The sequence below is a fragment of the Paramormyrops kingsleyae genome, chromosome 6 (genome assembly GCF_048594095.1).
Source record: "Paramormyrops kingsleyae isolate MSU_618 chromosome 6, PKINGS_0.4, whole genome shotgun sequence".
Lineage (NCBI taxonomy): Eukaryota > Metazoa > Chordata > Actinopteri > Osteoglossiformes > Mormyridae > Paramormyrops > Paramormyrops kingsleyae.
In genome coordinates this window covers 28,971,274-28,985,735 of record NC_132802.1, presented here as the reverse complement: position 1 = coordinate 28,985,735, position 14,462 = coordinate 28,971,274, and the positions used below count along the sequence as shown (strand labels likewise).

The following is a 14,462-nucleotide window of genomic DNA, read 5'->3' as shown; positions in this document are numbered from 1 at the left end:
GCACGTCGGTGTTGGGGTGGTGCGGGTGTGGTGGGGTGCGAGTGTTCGGTGAATGTGGGTATCTGGGTATGAATGGCTCGTCGGCGATGCCGGCGCAGATGAGGCCCCAGACACCTCCTTGGGTTGGGGCGGGGGGGCGCTGCGGCGGGGGGCGGGGGTGTCCCCCTGGGTGTTGGCGCCGCGCGTCCGGGCGTGCCTTGCCTGGCGCCCGCTGCCCTGCGGCACTGTGGGCTGTCGCCGCGCGCCCCCCCTGCCGGCCCGCATCCACCTACACCACACATAGGTAATGGGGGGTGATCAGCTATTCACCCCCCATCTTACACATTAGACGCCACATCTAGACATCACACCGCACCACACAGAGGGAAGGGGGGGCGATTAGCCACTCATCCCCCCCTCATTATCTTAACTGCATTTTAGACATACATCCACGTCACACCACTCCTCCACATAGGGCCTTGGAGGGCGGGGGGAGCTGTGCAGGTCCTGGGTCGGCTGCTTCTGCAGCCCGCAGCTGGACTGCACAGCTCCCTTCCCCTCTATTTTAACTCCACTTTAGACACTTAGGGCTTGGGGGGGGCGATGGGTGTCTTTTCCCCATATGCTCCCCCATATCTCAACGACACCTTAGTTCACACACATGTACACCATCAATGATCAAGGTGGGTGGGGGGCGGTTGGGGGGGGGGCGGGGTGGGGGGTCCTGGGTGTGGCGGGGGTGGCGGGCGCCGGCGGGTGGGCTCGGGGGTGGGGCGGCCGCATCTGTGGGGCGCTGCCGGTCTCCGGCGGGGTGCCCGCTCGCCTGCGATCTGGGGGGGTGGGGAACATCCTCTGGGCCGTCCACTGGGCAAGTCCAGGGCATCTGCTGCCGGACTTCAAAGACGAGCAGGTGTGACTGGGAGTGTGTGTCTGAGTGTGTGTATGAGTGCATGCATGGATCGGTGTGTCTGCATGTTTGTCCTGGTACGGGGAGCACGTGGATGATGGGGCGGTGTGGGTGCGGCAGTGAGGGGACTTGGGGGAGGGAGGGTGCGGGGGCTGGGGAGGGAGGGTTGGGATCTGGGTGGGGGAGGGGGGGTCGGGGTAGCCAGGGGCGGGTGTGCTTGGTGGCTCTCGGGGCGTCCCCCTGGTCCCCCGGGTGGGGGTTCTTGGGGGGGGGCGGGTCTCCCCGGGGCTGGCGGGGCCCCCGCGGGGTGTGCGGGTGCTCCGGGCTCCGGGTTCTATCCGTGCCTGCTCACTTCCGGGCTCCGGGGGGGGCCGGCGCGCTACCGCCTGTGGCCGTGGGGTTCCTGCCTCGTGCTTGCCGGTGGGGGGCGCCCGGTGCCTCCTTCCCTGCCTTCCTTGGGTGGGCGCGCAGCCTTCCGGTGGCGGGGGCCCGGGTACCTGGCCACTGTGGGGCGGCTGGGTCCGTGACCCGTCGGGGCTCTCCCGGCCGTCTGGGGGCCCCGGGGCGGCGTTGTTGTGGCCTCGCACACACACTGGGAATCATTCCATGTTAACCTGCACACTCATACATACACTCACAACACACAAACATACACACATACACATATGCGTACACACACACATGCACGTACATATGCACACGCACACACATACACTTAGAACGCACACACACATAGACATGCACGCACACGCACACACACGAGCGCCTGGGGCTCTCTTCCCCTATTTTATCCCTCTTTCCCCTTGTCTGGGTGTGTGTGTGTGTGTGTGTGAGAGTGTGTGTGGGGGTTGGTGTGTGGCTTCCACTCCCTCCTCTCGGATGCGGATGCGGGTACGACAATGTTTGGACGGTGTTCCTGGTGGTCTGCTTGTGCCTACTGTATATATTTATTTTCTTTCGTTGGTATTGACGTGTTTGGTTCCAGGAGCGGATACTGGCACAGGCACGGTCCCATGTCATGGCGGTACCACTGGTTTCTTTGTGTGTATACTGTTTGTGTGTGTCCCTGGATCTTATCTTTCAGATACAGCAGCTGGTGTGATGATACGGTGTAAAGCAGCAAGATGCAGAAGCTGTCCTCATCACTCTTTCCTTTTTTGTTCTATTGTTTGTTATGTATTATTTCTCTTTCCCTGTCTCTCTCTCTCTCTCTGACCCCCCTCCTTATTTTATTTTTATTATGCATTTATTTATTTTACTGTCTCTCACCCCTTTCTCTCCTTTCTCACTTTCTCTCTCGATTTTTTTTCCCCACTAACCCCCCCTGTCAGCTCCGGCTTTGTGGCGCATTGACATATAACTGATTAATAAAGAGTATACCTCAAGTAACAAGAGGAGCTTAAATCCGAAGCTCCACTTGTTAAAATAAAAGTGTTGGCACAATAAGGCACCCAGACTAACATCCTGCTTGCTTAACTGCCGACACGACAGGGGGAAAAAAAAAAAAAAAAAAAGTAAGAGAAAAACCAGTGTTAACTACTTTACCTAATGTCAACTTACTTTCAACAGAGGAATCTTTACTTCTGCATGTGTTGGGCCAGGAGGAGTGGCTGACCCTATAGAATATGATATAAAAATATATATCATTTAAAAAATAGTAATATACCAGCCTTTGGATGAGAGATCTATTTCATATCTTGTGAAACACAGTAACTATAATCATGACAACTGGTACATCTGCAATTACTTTCAACTAAAGCCTTTTGTCCTGATGAAAATGCTGGTGAAGAGTCTGGCTTGAAGGACAGGAAACAGTGTTGGTATATGGCCTGGGGATGGGCCTCTTGTAGGCTTGTCAGAATCTGGAAGAGGTAAATAAAAGATCCTCCATACCATTTCGAATCTAGAGAGATGGTACTGAGACATCATGAGCAAATAAAATCTAAAAACCTTAAATTAGACATACTATCAAAGTTGAGGAAAAACTCATCATTTGAAGATTTTGTATATGGAAAAGTACTGTACTTTATATAAGTATGATCTAATATTATACAACCTCAATGATGTAAGAATATATTGCACAGAGTATAGAAATAAAAATAAGATAGTAGGAATATATATAAATTACATTAGCAGTGTTTATGCTTGCTTTATGAAACCACACTTTGTGTTTTTCAAATATTTTTCTATAATGCAAATATGTTCTATAATGCACAATTCATTTAAATAAAATATGATTTCATACCTTCTGAATTATTTGACATGTGATATCTAAAGGCTGGAGCCTTTGGCAGAGATGACTGCAGTTTTCTTTTTTTCTGCCCTGGCTCAATGTTCTCACCTTCACCTGTGATTTCAATATGACATAATGATTTTGTGGGATTGTATTGGCAGCAAATTTGACGTTAAAACAAGTAGCATGCAGCATACCATCTGATGCATACTGCTCATCCTGGAATTGAGCAGGGGTCTTGGATACTCTGGGTTTACCCACAGACTGTTCCTCCTGGGAGTCCAGGTTGGAGGTTTCTTCAGCTCTCTTGCTCATTTTGTAAGCCTTCTCATATAATTCTAAGATGAAGACAGTAAAATTCCAGTAAGTTGTTTAAAAGATTATTTTAAAGTGTTAATACCATCTTTTTTTAGTAGTTTCAATTACTAAAAAGGTACTGCAATGTACTGGCAAAAGCAGGGATAGGCAGTATTTCTGATACATTTATTTTAAAATTCTTTGTTAAATAAATTTGTATTTGACTTGCTTTATAAAATGGTCATGTAATTTTTATCTAAATACTTCAGTAATCTAACAATATACACTCACCTAAAGGATTATTAGGAACACCGTACTAATACGGTGTTTGACCCCCTTTTGCCTTCAGAACTGCCTTAATTCTACGTGCCATTGATTCAACAAGGTGCTGAAAGCATTCTTTAGAAATGTTGGCCCATATTGATAGGATAGCATCTTGCAGTTGATGGAGATTTGTGGGCTGCACATCCAGGGCACGAAGCTCCCGTTCCACCACATCCCAAAGATGCTCTATTGGGTTGAGATCTGGTGACTGTGGGGGCCATTTTAGTACAGTGAACTCATTGTCATGTTCAAGAAACCAATTTGAAATGATTCGAGCTTTGTGACATGGTGCATTATCCTGCTGGAAGTAGCCATCAGAGGATGGGTACATGATGGTCATAAAGGGATGGACATGGTCAGAAACAATGCTCAGGTAGGCCGTGGCATTTAAACGATGCCCAATTGGCACTAAGGGGCCTAAAGTGTGCCAAGAAAACATCCCCCACACCATTACACCACCACCACCAGCCTGCACAGTGGTAACAAGGCATGATGGATCCATGTTCTCATTCTGTTTACGCCAAATTCTGTCTCAACAGAAATCGAGACTCATCAGACCAGGCAACATTTTTCCAGTCTTCAACTGTCCAATTTTGGTGAGCTCGTGCAAATTGTAGCCTCTTTTTCCTATTTGTAGTGGAGATGAGTGGTACCCGGTGGGGTCTTCTGCTTAAGGCAACCCATCCGCCTTAAGGTTGTGCGTGTTGTGGCTTCACAAATGCTTTGCTGCATACCTCGGTTGTAACGAGTGGTTATTTCAGTCAAAGTTGCTCTTCTATCAGCTTGAATCAGTCGGCCCATTCTCCTCTGACCTCTAGCATCAACAAGGCATTTTCGCCCACAGAACTGCCGCATACTGGATGTTTTTCCCTTTGCACACCATTCTTTCTAGAAATGGTTGTGCGTGAAAATCCCAGTAACTGAGCAGATTGTGAAATACTCAGACCGGCCCGTCTGGCACCAACAACCATGCCACGCTCAAAATTGCTTAAATCACCTTTCTTTCCCATTCTGACATTCAGTTTGGAGTTCAGGAGATTGTCTTGACCAGGACCACACCCCTAAATGCATTGAAGCAACTGCCATGTGATTGGTTGATTAGATAATTGCATTAATGAGAAATTGAACAGGTGTTCCTAATAATCCTTTAGGTGAGTGTATTTCTTCACAACTAATATTGTTGTGCATATATTACATATGACAATGGTAGTACTGTCATGCATTCCAAATATCTTGCTCTATCTGTTGCATCAAAGTCAGGACTTCCTTTAGTGCGCATGGGGCCGGCCCGTCAGCGTTTGTCTAAGCAAGTGAGCAGCTTAAAACTATATGCGCATGTTCAACGTGCTTTCAATAATGAGCTGTGGGGGGTGGGGGGCACGATCAGGATGGCCCCTGATGAGAGCAGCCAATAAAATGTAACGGTAATCGATTTCACATAGGTCAAGACGTTGTCATTGGTCTTTTCAAGCAATAGCTAGCTGTAACGTTAGCAATTTATTAAAAGTTAGATTTAGCAGCTTGCCATTAGAGCAAAAATTATAGATTAAACGTTTGGGACCACACAATGTGTCACGCCCAGCTCCGTACGATCCTTGTGTGTGCCACGCCCACCTCGTTACCTCGTGTTTATGCCTGATTGTTCTCCACTGTTGCTCGTTAAACTCAGTTTATCTTGTGTATTTAGTCCGAGTCTCAGTCAGTCTTCCCCAGGTTCGTCATTGTATTGTTATGTTTTGTTCCTTGTCCGCTAGTCGACCCGCAATAAACCCTGTCTGTCCGTCTTTACGGCTCTGTTTGCCTGCTTCGCCGCTCGCCCATTTGCCAAACGTGACACAATGTAGATTATGTACATTAAGACATGTAGATGTTATTAATATAGTGGTGCGGGTACTGGACATGGCAACAGCATGGTAATAATGAGGCCAGACAACTGCAGGTAAAGCACAAAAATGGCTTTATCTGATATATACCAGTCACACTTACAGCACATACACACTGCCCATCATGTTGGCTGCCCTGACAACTTACAAACCACGGGGTGGGTGCACACACACACACACACACACATTATTTACAACAGATAACGTTAAATACTACATCTAACATTACTGAACACAATGACAACACAATACATGACAAATATACAGTACACAGCTATTTACACTATTACACTTAGCATTAGTCCAGCATGTCACCTGATGGGTACCCCCAAAGCTGCAACATATAGATATAGAACTGAGTCTGACATGCACTTCCTGTTTATAGGTCATGCAGAATGGCCATAAATATAATTTTCTGGTGTCTTCCTGTTCAATCAGCATTGCCCTTCTTTTAAGTTGATGCTCTTTTAAGATTTCAATGTGAGAGTTTTTTTGTGTTCACAGAGTATACCCCAATTATTTGAGAATCACAGGGTTCTTTGAAGAAAGCATCTCCACCTTCATAGACATCTCCTTTCTGTGGGTCCTCATTTGTGCTGGATATAATTTTACAACATGAACTATCTAAAAGAAAAGCATTATTTGTGTTCTGCCTCACGGCGCATGGAGAACAAAAGCTCAGGAATCCAGGAGCCGGGGTGAACTCGGGGTTTTAATAAGAACATCAACGATGGGGACAGGTAAAACACGGGGTAACATTACAATGACCGGACTGGGGAAACAAACTGAAACGCGGACTAAATACATTGCACTAATGACAGTAACCAGAAACAGCTGATAAACACGGGGAATTCACATGAGGTTAACGAGGGGGCGTGGCACATGAGAGGAGCGAACGATCGGGGCATGACAATTTGGCCTTCTTGATGAAATGTTGGGATCGGCTGTTTTTTTACAAATGACATCATCCACTTCAGCAAGCTGTTTTACCACCTGAGAAAGTGGATTCTTTCCAGAAAGCACTAGCCTTTTCAACTGCTGCAGATAATTTTCAAATGGAAAAGCACTGCACTGATCCAGGCTCCTATATCTTTCACCATCTTGTCCAATGTGAAGCATGCTGTGCACATTATAAACAATGAACTCCGGACCATACAAAATATGACCCTGGGAGACAAAGTATTGCAGCAACTCCTCAGCATACTCCCTTTGTCGAGGGTATTGTACAAATTTGCCACACACAAGTATTGACATACCTACGCTAAGGGACATGAAGTGATCATATAAATCTTGTCGCAGCATGCCTTTCAAGACGAGTTTTCCCGTGTATAGGAGAAACTGCCTGTATTCTGTAGCCTTCCATCTATCTAGTTCCTGAAGGCCTCTTGGTTTCCTGGCAAAGACTGAAGGGATTGATTGCTGCAGATTTGTTAACCTTTGGCTTACTTCTGCAGCTTGAACTGCAGACATCTTCACTTCCTTTTTACCTCTTATCCACAACAGTAACAGTCTCTTCATAATACCAAGGCATGCTTGTTGCATATAGTCAACTGGAAAGATATAAACCATATCAATAGATGCAAGACAAAGAATGGAATCTCCATTGTGATGTTCTTTATGTTGCTTCATTCTAAAGCTGTTGTCTGTGCGCAGGGTCAGGTTATCTACTGTACCTCTTGATAAGTCATCCGACCAAACCACTTCCCTATCTGTGTACACCTCTCACAGCCATAGTAGCCTGAATAGAGTTTTGTGGCTTTCACCATGGCTTTGGCAGGAGCATCGCACACAATACAACGAAGCTTGACATTAATATGTCTGCTGTCATGAATGGTCTCATGCTGTGACAGATCCTCCAATTCAGTAACTATCTCTCATAAATTCTACGTCAGAAACTGAGATTGCTGAAGGCTCTCTATCAGTTTGGTGTGTAGCAGATTTAATTGACCAGGACAGGCATATCAAACAAAGATGAGGTTTGACAATTTATTCTGAAAAATACCAAAGACACTGTTCAGTGTGATGTAGCTGTCCATTGTTTTTGGCAAATATCTTTTTGTTTTCTAAAATTTGTTTGATCTTCAAGAATCTAGGGACAAATGAAGATGATATTTACTATTTTAACTCATTTAAACTGGTGGAATCTTAAACTTCTCTTCAGAGTTCATCATTCCTTTCTTTTTTCCCCCCACTCAGTTCTGTATTATCACACTGAGGAACATGACGACCAGGAATTAGACACTGGTCGGACTGAAATTATCCAATCCTATGAGGGTGTCAGCATGTTGCCCAGTCTGGATAAGCTTCAGGGGCGGATCTAGGATTTTTGGAAAGTGGGGGCGCAGCCACTAGAGCGAGTGCCGTAGGCGCGAATCTCTAGGCAACAAAAATTGTTGTTCATGGAAAAATAGGGGGGGCGTGCGGCGAGTGCGCCCCCTTCTGTATCCGCGCCCGAGCTTGGCCTCCCTGGTCTAAACATTCATAATGCACTTTATTATTGTTATTTGTATAATAATAATAATAATAATAATAATTTGCTTTTAGCTCTTAAATGCAAGCACATAGTGAACATAATAATTTGTTAATAAAATATGAAAAAAAAAAATCTGAATTGGACAAAATTGCAGCAGAAACTGCTGTTTTGAGTGTGATTTGTTTGGAATGGTTTTGTTTATTATTTGTTTTATTGTTTAATTTTATTTAATATGGACATCACAGTAGCAAATGAATCATAACACACATTTATGCACAAGTACCAAATACGAAATGCTAATTTACAACGTTCAATATACGTGTAGTAGTGTTTCATGTTTTTTCATTAATGTTTTATAACAAACACAATGTAAAATGATTATATTTCTGAAATTATACGGTCGAAAGAAAAACGAGAGGGAATTTTAAACGATGTAACATCAATAATATGTTGCTCGAAATTGTTAGAATAATTTCCTTCCATTGAAAGTGCCTTCATTATCGGAAACTGTATAAACTGGACCCACATCGTCTCGTGTCACTGTATACATGTATATAGCTGAGATAATACAGTTTACTTTGACTTTGGCTTCGATGTGCCAGCAGCAAAACTTTCCGATCAAGCTGGAATACGTACGTACCACATATGGGACTGCTGTTGGTAAAATTCGCCGATAGGGGGGAGGAGGAGGCTATTTTAAACCACATTTTAACCAAAATTGTTATATAAATGGATTATGGTGGACATTTGATCTGTGTGTTTTGTTACTAAAAAAGAAAGCCCGCTTTCTTGAGAGTGGGTAGTTCGCCCCTCCGTCCCCCCAATTCCGCCCCTGGCCGGCTCTTATTGCTCAGCCAAATGATCCGGCTCACTGAAAAGAGCCGGAATTCCTATCAACATTGAAACGTCGTCCTCCCCCCCAACACCATTTTCTGAAAAGTAAATTCCAAACCATTGGTTAACCATTGTTAGATGTTTTGTACAATAAAAGGTTCAAAACATTTATGCTTTTTTTTTTTTCCTTTTGTTTTTTTTTGGCGTGGGACGGGGGTGGTTGGATGTGGTCCCTGATTTTTTTTTTTTTGAGAAAGTGGTCCTTGGTCTGAAAAAGTTTGAGTAACACTGCTCTACGCGCTCGCGTTTGCACAGCACTCGCTCGCTCGATCGGCGTTACAATTAGTGCCAAAAGACGTCTAAAACCCTTGAACGCGTGACTTGCCCCTTGATATATGTTTTGTTCGGTATGTGTAATTTTGTATGGTTGTACAGTGATTCTTAAATGATGAAACGTGACAAAAGTTTTAACATTCACACAGTGACATGACAAAAGAAGTATACTTGACTGTATCTGAGAGATAATAATCCATTAAGAACTGGGGGGGGGGGGCGCGGGGAGCAAGATGGCGCTGTTCCGTTGTTTGAAAACTTGGTTATATGGTCAAACGCAAAGCGAAACTCCACTCCGAAGTGATGTTTTATTTACTCATCTGTCATTCCAATCCTCCTATGGGAGTGGTTCCCAATTCCGGTCTTGAATTTAACGTTTTTAAATTTTCTTCTTTCCCCTCTTCCTCCTAATCCCCTCATCTAATTTATATAGGATGGCAATCAAGAAGAATTCAGTAATGCTCTCATGACAATTCTTGTCCATGGAAATGGAGATGAAGAGCCAGACGTGTCCATTGTTTTAGAAGGAAGCAAGGTCCTAACAAAATGTGAAAATACTGCCAAAGTCTTCTGATGGGACTGATTTATGCCTTAAATCTACAGTATCCATCAAATCTGAAATACACTTTCGAGGTTTTTCAGAAACTCATTCTGGATCTTGATGGACTTAAGCTTTCTCCTAAAGCACGGTCTTTGAAAACCAAGCTGCACACTTGAAATATTTTTGTTCTCAGAAAATTCATAGGCATTAATCTGTCTTGTTTACCCAAGTTTGTTTAAACATTGTTTAAACAATGGTTTTAATATTTTCAAATTCTGTATTAGAGGAAGTTTATTGGAAGTTTAAACTATTTTAAAAAAGAGCACTTGGCCATGGACTTGCTGAATTTACTTGAAAGACAGGATTTATTTGTAAAAGCAGTCTGTTAATATTTGGTCTAATACTTGCTCTAGTTAAGATTGTGACCAGACTTTGTATAGACATGTAAGTTAAGAAGACTTGAATAAGCAAAAGTTTTATAATCAAAAATGTCATTGCACTTTACTGCTGCTTGAGCTATTTAAATATTAAGCATTGATCTTGTTTACATATGGGCATGTTAATTACTTTAAATGAAGCTCTTAAATGTGCAATCAAGAGTTATTTTAGTCACAGTACTATTTTGTCGTATTGTAACAGTGTCACATTGCGGGAAGCAGGAGAGCGAGCCAAACTGACGGGTAATCAGGGGTTTTAATGCTCGAGAGACAGACAGGTAGGGACATCTACGGACACTACACAACAACACAATGACGGATCTGGGGGATAGTGGGAGACGCGGACTAATATACAGGTTGGAATTAACTAGACATAGGTGGGAACAATCAGGAGTCGACATGAGGTAATGAGGGGGCGTGGCACACACGAGGATTGTTCAGAGTTGAACGTGACAAACAGTGACTCATTTTATTTATTTAAAATAATTAACATTGACTGAATAAAACAAGTAAAATTTACTTAAAATAGAAAATAGTTTTACTTAATTATATCAATTACTGTAATTACATCAGATCAGTAAGTAAATACTACTTAACATAATTTAAAGAGGCCATCTTATATGTAATTATTTACTTTGTTAGTTTTACTCAACTTCCTTAAGTAAAATTTACTTGAAAAACCTGAGTGCAAAAACTTGCAAAAGAAAAATTTAGTAAATTTTACTTATTATTTTTTTCAGTGTGGGGCTGTACCGCAGGTAGCGGGGCCAGTGACTGTTTAACAGTATTGGGCCGCGTACTGTGTCATGTGCAAAACTATCACATGTATTTCTTCCGTGATCAAACTCATCACCATTACTTTCCACTGTAAAAAATAGCCAACAGATAATTTGAACACCCACAAAGGTTACAGCAGATTCTTCTACTTTCTTCTGTTCATCTGCTCAATAAACGTGTTATCTAACTGCTTAGGACACAGCACCGCATATATAATAGCCTGTAGCTACAAATGCTAGTCTGATTATGTTAACGCAGCCTGTTCGCTGTGTGGTAAGATCTTGCTATATTATAAGATCCCCTACATAAAGTCGCTGACTTGAAGCTAAGGAGATCATATTTAATTCTGAAGCTTGACTTTTAAAAAATTACATAGCAAATCAAATCAGAACATCTGTCAGAAAAATCACAATTAACCTTTTTGCTTCACACACCAAAAAACAAAACACATCCCAAGCAAAAATACTTAGCAAGACTTTATTTACAACACGCAGCGTGCAAAAGAAGGAGTTTTAGTGCGGCTGTCCTTGACCTGACATGTTTGTCACAAAGTCCTCCCCCTTCTTAATGGAGGCCTTCATCCCACCCAACGCTTCCACCACCAGCTTCTGCTCAAAAGCGGAGAGCTTGCCAAGGCCCAGGTTCCTCCACTCCGTTTCTGCCGAGGAGGAGAGGGGTGGAGAAGAATTTGCATTCCCCTTCCTCTGAGCTCACTATTGCGCATTCCACCACCCCCTTTTTGCCATTCATTGCATCCAGCAGAGACAAGGCGAACCTAGCCTCTGCATACGCCACGCAAAGTGTGGCCGATCCTGCCCCAGACTTGGCCTTCACCACCTCAGTGCCTGCCTCCTGGATATGGCCCGTCAGGGAAGCGAGCGTATCTGCAGGGAACTCCACTTTGGGAGTGCACTGAGAGACAAGCGGTACGATGGTCTTGCCCACATGGCCACCAACCACAGGAACGTTCACCTGAGCCGGATCCAGACCCATGAGTTCGGCCACGAAGGTATTAGCCCTGACGATGTCCAGTGTCGTCACACCAAAGACCTGCTTGGGGTTATAAACTCCATGCTTTTTCAGTATCTCCGAAGCAATGGGAACAGTTGAGTTCACCGGGTTGGTAATGATGCATAACATTGCGTCAGGGCAGTTGCGGGCGCAGGCATCAGCCAGGGTTGCCATGATAGTGCCGTTGGTGTCGAAAAGGTCATCGCGACTCATCCCGGGCTTCCTGGGCACTCCGGGCAGGAACGAGCGCAAGTTCACATTCCTTCAGAGCCACACCAAGTTGCTCTGGGCCGACGTAGCCGGTGACCTGGGCCCTGGTCTCGATGTGGCTAAGGTCAGCCGCAAGAGAAGAGGACAACAATGCAGATGTTCCACCATTTACAACAGACTACAGAGGACATGCATAGAGATGCTTTTGCATTGCGCTGCTTTAAGTAGATATTTTAAAATTTATTTTCATTTTCATCCTTCTACTCGGATCACATAAAAGTTTCGTATTCATTTTTTAAACCATGATTAACTATTCCACATTAAGGCCAACCCCTGTCTTAATTTGAACCCTCTCTGGGAAACCACCCCCTTAAGACTAAATTCAGTACCTTGATGCTGGTCTCTGGGATCTCAAAGAGGACAGAACTCCCACATCTGTTGCTGCTGAAACTGGGTGTCTCCCTCATTGTCCGCCTCGGGTCTCACTCCTGAAAACAATACTGCATGGTGAGTACAGGCCTTTGTTCCACTTTTCTTTACCTTCGTCTTGAGCTTAGCCCATGGGCACAGGCTTCCCACGAAGTACGGCCCAGCAAACTTCAACTCAGATCGTATGTTACACTCACACCAGGACACTCTGGGTACTTCACCAAAATCCGTTTATCAACAAAAGCCAATTCGTGGTCCAAGGAACAGGCAGGGCCAAAGCCAGAGATCAGTCTGTACAAAGTGCCAAAACAATGATCGTGAACCGAAAGAGTTGTCAATGAGCCGGGAGCAGGCAGGCCAGGAAGCCAGAACGTCAATCCATAAACACGGATGGAAGACAGGAGGAAGATCCACGAGGGAGGAATGGGGTTAGGTTGGACGGGAGTGGAAAGGTTCTGGAGGCACGGGAGAGGAGGCAGGAAAAGTCGGGCGGTACGGAGCTGAAACAAAGACAGAGTTAGATCGCTCAGCAATTGCAGAACAAAAAATACCTTGCACTGGGCGATTCCATTTGTAATCTTAGCATTTACTTGTGTCCTATTATTGTGAACAAGAAAATTTAAAAGTGGGCCAATCTCTTTGTGAACAAGAAAATTTAAAAGTGGATAGAAAGTCGTTGTAGTGCTACAAAGAACCATTTAAATTGAAAAGTTGTCTGACTGTGAGAATATCACTATTAAACCATTGTGGATAGAACAGAGATTTATTTTTGTAAGTAAACATGTGGTAAATTCCAAATAAAGTAATCATGAGAAGAAAAATTGTGTTTGTAAATTAAAGACCAAGACAACAACAGCCGTTTATGGAACTGTGAAAGTTTAAGAGGGAGTTTTTCAGGTTTGTAATCACATAGTAGCAAGAATTTTAAGCCACCAACTTGAGAGAAAATATAAGCAGGAATACGGATCCAAATGGAGGTAGGATTGCGTAAAAACTGTTTTATCCAATTGATTTTAAAGGTATTATTTAGACTATCAAAATCAAGACCACCTTTATCATAGCTATTCATAACACCTGATTTTTTAATGTAATGGGTTTTGTTTTTCCATAAAAAGTTAAATAACAAACTGTCTACAAATTCTCTTGTCTTTATGGATGGAGAAAGTTACAGATATAAGCCTAGACAAACCTTCTGTTTTGCAAAGCAAAGAACGGCCTTTTAAAGACAAATGTCTCTGAAGCCACTGTTTTAATATTTTTTTCGTTTTTCAATGAGAGGTTGAAAATTAATCTCACATCTTGAGTATTTGTCTTTTGTAATGTTAATTCCTAAATAGGTAACAGATTCTTTCACAGGGATATTATTTATTGATGAATAATCAGAGATTTTAAGGCACAGTAATTCACATTTGTTAATACTCAGAGTCAGACCTGATGCTTTGGAATATAAGGAGATAGCATTAGTGGCCAGTGGCACTTCAGATGCATCTTTTAAAAAAATTGTGGTGTCATCTGCGACCTGACATCAGAAAATTAAAGTTCGCACAAGAGGTGCCTTTCAAAGGGCTAGATATAATTTGGATAGTGAGTAACTGTGCACAGATAAGAAATAGATACGGGGATACAGGGCAGCCGTCCCTCACCCCCCTGTTTACCTCAAATCTTGGTGAAGTTCCAAATTTAAGCTTTATAGAACAATTTGCATTTGTGTATAATGCTTTAATGGCATTACGGAAGAAAGGTCCAAAGCCAAACTTATCAAGTGCAGAAAAAATAATGGGATGCTCAATCGTA

General features: G+C 43.5%; 1 pseudogene; it reads right to left on the bottom strand.

Moving 5' to 3' along the window:
* Positions 1 to 11,630: 11,630 nt before the first annotated feature.
* LOC111843584 (malate dehydrogenase, mitochondrial pseudogene) lies at positions 11,631 to 12,242 on the bottom strand (annotated as a pseudogene).
* Between the last annotated feature and the right edge of the window lie 2,220 nt (positions 12,243 to 14,462).